The following is a 14,664-nucleotide window of genomic DNA, read 5'->3' as shown; positions in this document are numbered from 1 at the left end:
TTTCTCTCTTTGTTTTTCCTTTATTTTTCATTTAAATATAATTAGCAAACAAAATTCATATTCAAAGTTTTACACTTTGAGTAATGAGTAGCTAACTTCCCAAAGTTGAGATGAAAAGGTAAAACTCATTGACATGATAATAAGGTTATTAAAAGGTAAGAATCTATGTTTTATATTATTTAACCATTAATATTTATTGTTTATATTATATTTATTTCTTTACGTATTATTATACTCTACTTATAAGTGGGAGTTTTGATTTATTGTTGCTATATGTTATACTAAATTCTTGGAACCATTTAAATGTTAGTTTAGTGTTACCAACCATTTAAAGTGGATGTCCTTGATTTATTATATATGAATATATCATAATATTAATTTCTTGGTACCATTTAAATGTTTGTTTGGTTTTACCAACCATTTAAAGTGGATGCCTTGATTTATTATATAATTATATCATAATATTAATTTCTTGGAACCATTTAAATGTTAGTTTGGTTTTACCAACCATTTAAAGTTGATGCCTTGATTTATTATATATTAATATCATAATATTAATTTCTTAGGTACCATTTAAATGTTTGTTTGGTTTTACCAACCATTTAAAGTGGAACCTTGATTTAGTGTTTACAAATATATATATATAGCACAATAAATACTTGACAACATTTACAAGTTTTGGTATATATTATATATTTATAAGATAATAATATATAACATAATAAAAATATGATTATTTAATATATATTGGAACCATTTTATTAAGTGGATTTCAATAATGTTCATTAATGTTAACTTTATTAAAATACCAAGAGTGGATCCTTTAATCTCAACTACTTAAATTAAAATTTGAACAATTAAAAATTACCAATTAAAGATTCAAACCATTAAATGAAAAAAAACATAAACAAAAAAACAAAAGACATTGTAGTGGACTTGTAATTACCTTGACTTCCCTGTGGATACGATATTCGGACTCACCGAATTATACTACTTGTTGACAACCTGCTCTTGGGAGTACAACAATCAAATTCGCAACAAGTTTTGGCGCCGTTGCCGGGGAAGTATAATTTAATTTCAAGTCTATTTAATTTTGTTTATAGTTTATTTTTCTTTATTTGAATTTTTATTGCTTTAGTGTGTTTTTATTCTTTTGCATTTGCATTTGCATGAGCATTTGGTCACGTACACTTAGTGGTCGACTCATTCGAAATAACCATTTATTTTTACAAAACATGGCGGAAGAACCCATCCAAGAAAATGAAGATGAAATTCAATCTCAACATGATCATGATAGACGAAGAACACTTAGAGATCACATGAATCCTACACGTACTAGTGCACCTTCATGTCTAGATTTTCCCCCTGATGCATCTCATTTCAATTTTAAGCCTGGTATTATCCAACTTTTACCCAATTTTCATGGCTTAGATTATGAAAATCCATACATGCATTTACGAGAGTTTGAAGAAGTGTGCAACACATATAATGATCTAAATTGAAGCATGAACACCATTCGACTTAAGCTTTTTCCTTTTTCTTTAAAAGATAAAGCTAAAACTTGGCTACAAAATCTTAGATCGGGATCCATTCGAACTTGGGATGAATTGCAACAACAATTTTTGAAAATTTTTTTTCCATCTCATAGAACAAATTCTTTCAGAAGGCAAATCATCACTTTCACTCAAAAACAAGGAGAAACTTTTTATCAGTGTTGGGATAGATACAAAGAATTGGTTAATCTTTGTCCACATCATGGTTTTGAAATTTGGAGAGTTGTTTCTCAATTTTATGAAGGCTTAACACCTAAAGATAGGCAAATGGTTGAATTTATGTGTAATGGAACATTTGAAGATAAAGATCCAAATGATGCAATTGAGTATCTCGATTCATTAGCAGAAAATGCTCAAAATTGGGACACTATAGGTACAATCGAACCATCAAACAAGATTCAATCTCCCACATCTGGTGGAGGTATGTACACCTTAAAAGATGAACATGATCTCCAAGCTAGATTTACCTCTTTGGCAAGAAAAGTTGAGGCACTTGAATTGAAAAAAAAAATGGTCAATTAAAAGCTATTCAAGAAATCGCGTGTCACATCTGTGATACAAGTGATCATTCTACAAAAGATTGTCCCACTTTGCCCTCTTTTAAAGAATGTCTCCATGAACAAGTCAATGTTTTGAACAATTTCAAAAGGCCAAATTTTGAACAATTTTCTCAAAATTACAATCCAGGTTGGCGAAATCATCCAAATTTTAGTTGGAAGAATGATAATGCTGCACAATTTCCGCAACCACATTTTCAAACTCAACAAAATTTTCAAAATTATGCACCTTATGTTCCTCCACCTAAAAGAAATTTGGAAGATTTAGTGAATTCTTTCACTGCAAAGCAAGAGTCTATCAATACTCAAACTGCTCAAATCATGACAGATGTGAAAAATACTCTTGCTAAATTTGCATCTGCACTTAATGTTCATGAAAAAGGTAAATTTCCTTCACAACCACAGCCTAATCCCAAGGATCATCATTCACAAACTGAAACTTCTGGAACTCAACCGATGGATCAGGTAAAATCTGTTATTACCCTTCGAAGTGGTAAGGTTGTGGAAAAATCAATTCCTGAACCTCGTGAAGATGATGATAAATCAACTCCAAAGGGTAAGGATGTGGAACCCATAACTTGCGAAGAGGAGGTTCAACAGACAGTGTCACCACCATTCCCTCATGCATTGAAAAATACAAAAAAAATCAAATTTGAATTCTGATATATATGATATTTTTAAACAAGTAAAAGTTAATATTCCTTTATTAAATGCAATAAAACAGGTACCATCATATGCCAAATTTTTGAAAGACTTGTGCACTGTGAAAAGAAAATTGAATGTGAAAAAGAAAGCATTTTTAGCCGAACAAGTAAGTGCAATCATTCAAAATAATAATACTTTGAAATACAAAGACCCTGGTTGTCCTACTATTTCATGTATTATTGGAGAATGAAAGATTAAAAAAGCCTTGCTTGATCTTGCAGCTAGTGTGAATTTACTTCCATATTCAGTTTATCAATAACTCAATCTAGGCGAGTTAAAATCTACTTCAGTAACACTTTTACTTGCTGATAGATCTGTTAAAGTGTCAAGAGGTATGGTAGAAGACGTGTTGGTCCAAGTTGATAACTTTGTATATCCTGTCGATTTCATAGTTTTAAATACACAACCTATCGAAGCTTGTAAGTCAATTCCTGTAATTCTTGGTCGTCCATTTTTAGCAACTTCTATTGCTCTTATAAATTGCAGGAATGGAATAAAGAAGCTGTCATTTGGTAACATGACCTTGGAGCTCAATGTTTTTAATCTTTGTAAGCAACCACATGACAAAGGAGATGAAAGTGAAGATGAAAATCTTATTGAAACTCTTGTGGAAGAAAACATTCAAGAAGGGAGTACTCGTGATCAATTAGATATTTGTTCAATTGAAATTATTAAAGAAAATATTGAAATTGATCTTGATGATTTTATCAGGTATCACTCGTTACCAGGATCAGAGAAAGAATTTGAGGCAAAGTATGAGAACAAAGACGAACCACCCATATTGGAGTTAAAACCCTTTCCAGAAGAATTGAAGTATGCATTTCTTGGAGAAGATGAAATATATCCGGTAGTAATTTCTTCCAAACTAGCAAGTGATCAAGAAGGTAAATTAGTTGATATGCTTAAAAGACATAAAAATGCAATTAGTTGGACACTAAAAGATCTCAAGGGCATTAATCCACTAATTTGCACTCACAAAATTCACTTAGAAGAAAATGCAAAAATATCTCAACAACCCCAAAGGAGATTAAATCCACACATGAAAGATGTTGTGAAAACTGATGTTCTCAAACTACTTTGATGTTGGGATTATCTACCCTATTTCTGATAGTAAGTGGGTAAGCCCAACACAAGTAGTTCCAAAAAAATCAGGACATCACAGTGATAAAAAATGAAAAAGGTGAATTGTTAACAAGTCGAGTCCCATCTAGTTGGCGGATGTGTATTGATTATAGAAAATTAAATGACTCCACTAGAAAAGATCATTTTCCTTTACCATTTTTGGATCAAATTTTAGAAAGAGTAGCAGGTCATCCATACTACTATTTTCTTGATGGATATTCAGGTTAATATCAAATTCCCATTGCACTCGAAGATCAAGATAAAACTACATTCACATGCCCTTTTGGAACATTTGCATTTAGAAAGATGTCATTTGGGTTATGCAATGCCCCAGCAACATTTCAAAGATGTATGCTAAGCATTTTTAGCGACATGGTTGAAAATTGTTTGGAGATTTTCATGGATGATTTAACTGTTTTTTGGAATACATTTGATAAATGTCTTGAAAATTTAGAAAAAGTTTTAAAAAGATGCGAGGAAAAATGTCCTTATTTTAAATTGGGAAAAATGTCATTACATGATTACTTCTGGGATTGTTTTGGGACATGTCGTGTCATCTCATGGAATTGAAGTTGATAAAGCCAAAGTTGATGTCATTGCCAATTTACCCCCTCCAAAAACCATTAAAGAAATTCGCTCATTTTTGGGACATGTTGGATTTTATAGGAGGTTTATAAAGGACTTTAGTTCAATCTCTAAACCCATTTGTAACCTCTTAACAAAAGACACTGCATTTGAGTGGACTCAAGACTGTCAAAACGCTTTTGATAAAATTATTCGACATTTAACATCAACTCCTATCATGCAACCTCCTGATTGGTCTTTACCATTTGAAATCATGTGCGATACGAGTGATTATGCAGTAGGTGCAGTACTAGGTCAAAGAAGAAACGGTAAGCCTTACGTGATATATTATACAAGTAGAACTTTAAAGAATGCTCAAATGAATTACTCCACAACTGAAAAAGAACTACTTGCTGTAATATTTGCATTAGATAAATTTCGTTCTTATTTGATTGGATCAACGACTATTGTGTTTACTGATTATTCTGCTTTTAGATATTTGTTGACCAAACAAGATGCAAAGCCACGACTGATACGATGGATTTTGTTGCTCCAAGAATTTGACATTGTAATTAAAGATAAAAAAGGAACCGAGAATGTCGTAGCCGATCATTTATCGAGACTAGTAACATGATCATCTTGTGAAATGACACCAATTAACGATAATTTTCCTGATGAACATCTATTTTCAGTTACTACTACACCTTGGTTTGCTAACATAGTAAATTTTCTTGTGACAGGAAAAATGCCACCGCAATGGAGTTTCCAATATAAAAGTAAATTTTGAATGAGGTAAAAAAATTTTATTGGGATGATTCGTATCTGTTCAAGTATTGTCCAGATCAAATTTTTTGACGTTGCATACCCGACAATGAGGTAAGTAGTGTCATTAAATTTTGTAATTCAGAAGCATGCGGAGGACATTTTTCTTCAAAGAAAACGGCTGCAAAAATCTTGCAGTGTGGATTTTATTGGCCCACTTTGTTTAAAGACACCCACAAAATCTGCAAGATCAATGAAAATTGTCAAAAATTGGGTGCGATTTCAAAAAAAAACATGATTCCTTTGAATCCTATCATTGAAAAATTGAAATCTTTGACTGTTGGGGAATTGATTTTATGGGAACTTTTTCCCCGTCGTTTGGATACTTGTATATTTTAGTTGCAGTTGATTATATTTCCAAATGGATAGAAGCAATTCCATGTCGAACAAATGATCATAAAATCGTCATTAAATTTTTGAAAGAAAATATTTTTAGTAGATTTGGAATTTCTCGAGCCATGATAAGTGATGGGGGAACTCGCTTTGTTAATAAACCATTTGCTTCATTAATGAAAAAATATGGTATTACTCACAAAGTAACTACTCCTTATCATCCTCAAACAAATGGACAATTGAATTAGCTAATAGGGAGATAAAGAAAATTTTGGAAAAAACATGTTAACTCAAATAGAAAAGATTGGTCTCTGCGACTTAATGATGCACTTTGAGCATATCGAACAGCTTTTAAACATCATTGAATATGTCTCCCTATAGGTTGGTTTACGGAAAACATTGCCATTTGCCTGTGGAATTGGAACCTAAACTTATTGGGCGATCAAAACTTTTAATTCAAGCATGGATGAATGCAACAAATTGCAACTTAATGAACTTGATGAACTCAGAAATGATGCGTATGAGAATTCAAGGATTTACAAAGCAAAAATCAAATCATTTCATGATAAAACAATTCTTAGAAAATCTTTTGAGATTGGTAAAAAAGTTTTGCTTTATAATTCTCGACTTCACATATTCCCAGGAAAATTACGATCAAGATGGACAGGCCCATATGTTGTAAAGCATGTGTATCCTTATGGAGCTGTGGATATTGAAAATCCTAAAAATGGTGATGTTTTTAAAGTGAATGGACAAAGGCTTAAACCATTTTTGGAAAATGAAATCTTTCGAGGATGAGTTTATTTCCCTTTCTGATCCTTAAATTTTTATGTTGCATTTAATTTTGTTTGTTTTTATTTCATGTTTCCTTAATCTTTTTATTTTCTCGGTTAAATGGCGGATAACGGTACTCAGTGACTCTCATAGTCGGTTAAATCAGTTTCCCACAATTGCTGATACAAAAATAAAAAAAACATCATTTCTTTTCTTTTCAAAATGGATGAAAATCTCTCAAAAATTTGTAAATATTTTCCTTCTGTTTCTGAAAATGTTCTAAGAAAAATTTATGCAGGTAGGTGTGAAAGATTGAGATTGTTAATGCAAAAAGAAATTCCAGAAGATATTCGTCTTGTAATAGAAGCTAAGGTCCGATTAGGAGGAGAAGTTCCACAATCATTGCTCATTCGGTATTTGTCTGGATTAGGAAAAAGCACTTATGCGAAAAACAAAGGGCTAAAAGGTTAGGGGTTTGTCATAAGTGTGCAAGATGGACTTGTGACAAACGATGCTGGTCTTTGGGATGTGTTTCCGATAAAAGAGAAGATAAAATTGGTTTCATTAAGAATGGGCTGAGTAAGGAGTCTTTAGATAACATCTTATTGACTCTTGAGACGTATTCTAGTGGACATGTGCAAATTGAAATTCTCCGTTTATGGAAACAACTTCAAGATGAGTGTCATAGTCTTGGGAATCCGACTAAAAAAGACCATGTTTGCCAATTTATAAGAAAATTGGATGGGAAGCATATCCTCGACTCATAGAAGGCGTTGAAGCCGTTTCTGGACGTAAATCCAGAGGAAAATTGTGAGCCACAATCACACTACTGTTTATATGCATGTGTGTCATTATTATTTTTACTGTTTATTCTGATTATTCTACTTACAGCTATGGCCCATAGTTTTGTCATGATAATATATTACCCCTATAAAATCTCTCATCTTTTTCTCTATTTTCGCAGACCAAAAAGAAAGTAAAAACATGGTTGGATCCTCTGCACAAACATTGAAAAATATTTGTGTATTTTGTGGGTCGAGTTTTGGAAAAAAATGAAGTATTTGTAGAAGCAGCGAATAATCTTGAAAGATATTGGCTGAGAGAAAAATTCACTTGGTATATAGGGGAGGTAATATTGGGTTAATGGAATCTGTTTCAACATCTGCTCATCTTGGAGGTAGTCAGGTTTTAGGTATTATTCCTACAGCTTTAGTTGAAGGAAATATTAGAGGTGTTACGATTGGGGAGGAATTAAAAGTTTCTTCTATGTATGAAAGAATCACCAAAATGATTGAAAATTCTGATGCTTTTATCGCACTACCAGGTGGTTTTGTTACATTAGAAGAAATTTTTCACACTGTTTCTTGAGCACAACTTAATATCCATAATAAACCTGTGGGCTTGTTGAATATCAATAATTATTATGACAGTTTGTTGACATTTCTTGATAAAGCTGTGGAACAGAATTTCATTTCAGAAAATTCACGACGGATGCTCATCTGTGCTTCGACTGCCGACCAATTAATTGATGATTTGGAAGCTTTTGTTCATAAGCCTGATCCGATGATAACAAATATCAATTGGTCGCAATCAAGCAGTAAGAAAACAAAGTTGGATCATTGATTCAAAAATCGTGGATTGGTTTGCGTTTGTTTCAGTTTGTTATCTTCAATAAAATTTCAGGTGATATCTCTTATATTATGTACTCTTTATTAATAGTTATTTTGACATTAGGGACAATGTCATATTCTGATTGGAGGGGAGAACAAACGTAAAAATTAAAAAAAATAATTAAAAAAAATTATTTTAAAATAAAAACATGTAAAATTATTTTAAAATAAAAACATGTTTATTGTTTGTATCTTAGTAATTTTTGCTAAAATATTATACATTACATGTTTGAAAAGTTTAGATTAGAAATTGTAATAATCTATCTAAGGATGTTTAAATTAAAATAAAGTCAATTTTAATATTTTTATCACTATAAAAATATGATTTATGAAATCTTTTTGAATGATTAACCATTGTGATAAAATCAGTTTTTAAAGTATATGGCTCAAGATATACCTGATAATAGTGCTTAAAATTTTTAAACTCACACATATTTTGTGAGTGAGTGGAGAGGATTGAGAAAACAGTTTGCCAACCTTTAATTGATCATTAAAGAGGCTATCTATTGTTTAGATCTTGTGTTCTTATTTTGAGAAAAAAAATTGATATTTCCTGGAAAAAAAAAAAGAAAGATGTTGAAGATTTATGTAATTTCTAAGTTTTATGCTACGACCCATTTATCTCTCATAAAAATACAAATAAAAAAAGGAAAAAAGAAAGAAAGAAAGAGAGAAATACATTGTACAAATTAAATAAATATGTGGTCAAGAAGCATAAACTTAGTCTGATTCCATGATGTAAAAAAAAAATCAGGAAAAAATTTATAATAAGAACAACTGGATTTTGAATCAATGTATTTCCTATCTTTTGATTAAGTTTGGCTCGTTTGTCTGTCTGCATTCTGTAAACCATTTTCCTGAGCATTTATCTGTATTCCAACTCCATGAGAGAAATCATTCCCATAAATTGAAACACTTATTAACCTGTGAGGATATGGAGTTGAGACTCTTAGTAGGAAATTTTTGAAGGCCATGTACATTTAATTACCTGAAAATAAGCTTTGAATTGACCAGTTCATATTATTTCATAAATTATAATTATAATGATCTTGATATTATTTTGACGGTTTTCAAATTTAATTTAAACACTTGGATAGTTCTGATTACATTTCTATTTAAATTAATCAATATGTTTTGTGTTGCTATTAACGCTTAAATTGCTAGGGACTAGCAATAAGCTGGTTGAGGAGTGTGATAAAGATAAAAAATTGTATATTAATTAAATGTTTTATAATATAAATATATAGTTTTTGTTTTATTAAATGTTTAAATATTATATGTTTTATAATAAATTGTATAAAATATAAGTTGTTGTGTAATTATAAGTTTTTACTATTTTTTACAGGTTCGATAAAACAAGAATAAACTTGGCGTTGCAAATGGAATTAAGATGATTCTTGGACCTGTAGAAAGTTGATGTTAATATCTACAATATTGGTGGCAAGCATGAGATAAAAATCTTCTCACAAGTGGGATCAAATTAAGCAACAATTAAAGTTATCAAAGAAGTGGCAGTTTTACCATGCTCTAGTATTTTGACCATATATCTCAAATTACTTGGTCAAATGGTTAAAAAAAATACTACAGTTCAAACAACTCAGATATCTACACGTTTTATTTTATGTGGAGAAGAAAATTTAGATGGGAAGATTTTCAAAAGTGATGTGTATTAAAATATTAATTTTTGGAACACCAATGAAGACTTATGTGTAAAAAAATAATATTTTATTTGTGGTTGTCTCCCCAAATTTGGCTATAAATAGGGGTGCATTGTAATGTATTGAGATATCCCTCATTTTATGAACAAACCTTTGAGTTAATAATATTTCTCTCTTTGTTTTTCCTTTATTTCTTCATTTAAATATAATTAGCATGTTAAATTCATATTCAAAGTTTTACACTTTGAATAATGAGTAGCTAACTTCCCAAAGTTGAGATGAAAAGGTAAAACTCTTGGCATGATAATAAGGTTATTAAAAGGTAAGAATCTATGTTTTATATTATTTAACTATTATTTATTGTTTATGTTATATTTATTTCTTTACGTATTATTATACCCTACTTATAAGTGAGAGTTTTGATTTATTGTTGCTATATGTTACACTAAATTCTTGGAAACATTTAAATGTTAGTTTTGTGTTACCAACCATTTAAAGTGGATGTCTTGATTTATTATATATTAATATATCATAATATTAATTTCTTGGTACCATTTAAATGTTTGTTTGGTTTTACCAATCATTTAAAGTAGATGCCTTGATTTATTATATGATTATATCATAATATTAATTTCTTGGAACCATTTAAATGTTAGTTTTGTTTTACCAACCATTTAAAGTGGATGCCTTGATTTATTATATATTAATATCATAATATTAATTTCTTAGTACCATTTAAATGTTTGTTTGCTTTTACCAACCATTTAAAGTGAGAACCTTGATTTAGTGTTTACAAATATATATATATATATAGCACAATAAATACTTGACAACATTTACAAGTTTTGGTATATATTATATATTTATAAGATAATAATATATAACATAATAAAAATATGATTATTTAATATATATTGGAACCATTTTATTAAGTGGATTTCAATAATGTTCATTAATGTTAACTTTATTAAAATACTAAGAGTGGATCCTTTAATCTCAACTACTTACATTAAAATTTGAACAATTAAAAATTACCAATTAAAGATTCAAACTATTAAAAGAAAAAAATACAAAAACAAAAAAGCAAAAAGACATTGTAGTGGACTTGTAATTACCTTAGCTTTCCTGTGGATACGATATTCGGACTCACCGAATTATACTACTTGTTGACAACCTGCTCTTGGGAGTGCAACAATCAAAGTCGCAACACGTTGTTTTCTATATAGGATTGAACCTAATATATATAGAAAACTAGAGTCCAACGTCTACATTCAGAGACGGCTTCTGAGACTTCAGAGCAAGATCAGCTTTAGCACCTAAAATGAGTCCTGCAGAAAGCTACGAAACAATCAGTCTTGTTTCATACCAAAACTGGTAAGGAGCGTTAAATGTCTTTGTTCAGCATTAATGGTGCAATAAATACTCGTACTAGATAAAGTAACGGTAATATTTAATATAGCAACGATCAAGTAAAAGTCGTTAAGTTCTGATCTTGTATAAGCCGAGTTCTGCTTCTGTTGATCTAAGTTGATAAGTACTCGAAGAGTACTGCTTTGTTAAGGCGATACGAGAACTTCTGCTTTTATACTATCTTTTCGAGTACTATTTTGTTAAGGCGATACGAGAACTTCTACTTTTATACTTGTAAGGCCCTAGAATTTGATTACCGTAATCGGGATTGATTTGGGTATATTTACCGTAATCTGAGATTAATCTGAAATGATTTATTGATTAATCAAGGTAATTATAGACGGAACAGAGTGGACCGGGAAAGGTAAGAAAAGACGCAAAATGTATGTGCAAGGAGGTGTGCTCGCGCACATGCGTGACGTGATGTGCGAGTCTTGCGCGGAGTGGACAGAAGACCCCGCGCATATGCGCGGCGTGTGGGCGCGCATATGCGCGAGGTGTCCAGTAGCCAAGGAAATGCTCGGCGCATATGCGCGACGTGAACGGGCGCATATGCGCGAGCAGGGCAGTGAGTTCGGCGCACAAGCGCAACGGAAGGCGCGCATATGCGCGAGAGATGCCGAGACACGCGCTGAGAAATTGTGTCTCGCGCATATGCGCCGAAGGATGTCGCGCATATGCGCGAGACGTGTTACTCGAGGGAGCAGGCCACTTGCCTTGCTGCATGCGTGGTATATATATATATATATAAACATGGATATTTCTTCAGAAGAGAGAAAAAGGAAACGAAGGAATCTAGAAAAGTTTTAGTAAGGTTGTAGAAAATCCTTACGCCTTTTGTGAAAGATCCGCCCGTCTGAATTGTAATCCGACTTCAGTACTGTGTTCCTATCAACGCAGGCTACAACTGAACGTAAGTTTTGTTACGTTTTGACATGTTCTGAAATTATGATGTTGTTGGAATTGAATGGAATTCATATATGATGTTCTTGACATGTTAGACATCATAGAATCGAAGTCAGATTAAGAAACGGACTGATTATGTAATTGTTATGATTTTTGGAATCGATTAACTGAGATTCGATATCAGATTGGTGTTGTTATTGAAATTATGAATTGCACCGATATTGATTTTGAGTTCTGGTATTATATCTTTGGTGTTGGAATTGACGGGATAATCGAGACTGTATCGTTATACCGTCGAAACATCCGTAAATTGATATTGATCAGATTCGGTATTGGTTGAAATTGTATTGTGGTACCCTATGTCGATGGGCATTGATCATATTATGTTTTGATTTGAGTATTAATCAGAACAGGTTTTGAACTGACTTATATACTGATATTGTGTCTGTTCGGTATTGTTATTACCAGAGTGAGAATGGACAGGATTGAATGCAGGACTTCGTCTTCGTCAGAGCGAGAAGATAAAGGTATAAATTGATGTTGAGTTGGGATTGCACAACTCGAGTGAGGTTTGGCTCGAGTTTCCCTAAATCACATACTTTACCTTATTGTATTGATTTGATTGATGTACTTGTTCTCTTGATTTATAGACAGCAGGTATTAGAAGAGTAATCTTGTGACAGAAGTGCCTGATAGTGGTGGGATCGCCACGGGCACATTGCACGATGTCACAAGATAGTGTATTGGCGATTGTGCCAAAGTCTATCACTGGATGTTTGGCTATCGATGTGGATAGAATTATAACTTATTCTATTACTGATGATCGATATTATATCGATGTGGATAGAATCGGAGCTTCTTCTATTACTGGTGATCGGTACCGTATCGATGTGGATAGAATCATAACTTCTTCTATTACTGGTGATCGATATTATATCGATGTGGATAGAATCAGAGTTCTTTCTATTACTGGTGATCGATAATATACCGATGTGGATAGAATACGAGCTTCTTCTATTACTGGTGATCGATACCATATCGATGTGGATAGAATTGGTATTTCTTCTATTACTGGTGATCGATACCTTATCGACGTGGATAGAACTGGAGTCTCTTCTATTACTGTTGGTCGATATGGGAATGCTGACTTCTGAAAATCGAGATCCCTAGACCAGGATTGAGTCTAGTCTTAAATGTGACGTCATGAGTCTAATTGACAGTTTACATTGAGTTATGTTGATTATGTTCCTGGATATGGTACATGATGAGTTATGTTCCTGATGATGGTACATGTTTAGAATAGGATTTATTCTTGATATGGATTTATATTCTGATTTGAATACATGTTAGACATATCTGTTATATGCTTTTATATTGTGTTTATGATTGCATGTATACATGATTTATACTGAGAATGTAATTCTCACCCGAGTTATCCGGCTGTTGTCTTGTTTGTATGTGTGCATGGCAACAGGTGGGATAGGATCAGGGTCAAGAAGAGAACGAGGCTGGACTAGATAGCATGGAGATCCGGGCTTTGAAGCAACTTAGGATTCAGCACTGAGATATAGTTGAACCTAGTTGAATTCTTGTAGATAATACAAGATTTGTATATTTATGTTTAATATGTAATTTGAATTGAATTACATTACGTTTCCGCTGTGTATTTTAAAAAAAAAATTAGACCCTGTTTATTATAATTATTTGAATTATTCATAAAGACGATTAAGGAATGAATTAGCGTCCGGGTCCCCACAATACTATCTTCTGGTTTTATTAACGCGATCTACTGGTTCTGACTCTCATCACCACAATTAAATTAAGTTTATCAAAGACTCCTTGTTTCTTCCTCCTCAAATTTTCAAAAATGTGTGTGTGTGAATTTTTGGATGATAGCGCTAAAAAACCTAGGATTTCCTTTTTATATATTTTAATTTTTATGATAATGGGCTTAGGTTTTGGGCTTTTGGGCTTAGGAGCAATTGACCCTACTAATCTTAGGTAAATTAGGTCAAATAACACCTATTTAATAGGAAAAATTAGTTTATACAAATTAGTTTTAAAAAATAATAATATTAATCTTTTAAAAGTTTCTCTTTTGCCCAAATCGGCTTCCCAGATAAAATCAATCACGTCTCGTAAAATAATTTGAACCCTAAAGTTTTTTGAAAAATTTAATCATATTAATATGCCTTTAAAATATTTATTAAAAATATTTATTTTATCTTTGTCGTCTCCGGTCTCCTTCCGCAACCTATTGTCAAATATTCGAGTAAAATCTACAGTTTTTATAAAATAAAGCAATTAGACCCTTTAGTCATAAAATATGCATCATGTAACCATTTAAAATCAATTAAATGAAATCATTTGCATGCATGTGAGTCACGTGGGTTGACTTTTGGACGTTACAAGACCTTAGACCTCCATCCTAGGACCATGACCGTGCCCATAGCAAGCCCCTGGCACTACAAGAAATTTGATCAATAATGATAAAAACTTAATGATGGTATACAAAAGTGGTCATTTAAAGAGTATTTTTTTAATGTTTTTATGAGGGTAAAAAAATATGGTTAAATAGTTGACTTATTAG

General features: G+C 31.9%; 1 non-coding gene across 1 annotated transcript; it reads right to left on the bottom strand.

Annotated features, from left to right (window-relative positions):
- Positions 1-1,653: 1,653 nt before the first annotated feature.
- Positions 1,654-1,762, bottom strand: LOC142544040 (small nucleolar RNA R71). Its single transcript, XR_012820008.1, has one exon. It is a non-coding gene; the product is annotated as a small nucleolar RNA R71 (small nucleolar RNA).
- Positions 1,763-14,664: the final 12,902 nt, after the last annotated feature.

This window comes from Primulina tabacum, chromosome 4 (genome assembly GCF_025594145.1).
Source record: "Primulina tabacum isolate GXHZ01 chromosome 4, ASM2559414v2, whole genome shotgun sequence".
NCBI classification, from domain to species: Eukaryota; Viridiplantae; Streptophyta; class Magnoliopsida; order Lamiales; family Gesneriaceae; genus Primulina; species Primulina tabacum.
The sequence above is the reverse complement of the archived record's forward strand: the minus strand, read 5'-3'. Positions and strand labels throughout refer to the sequence as shown.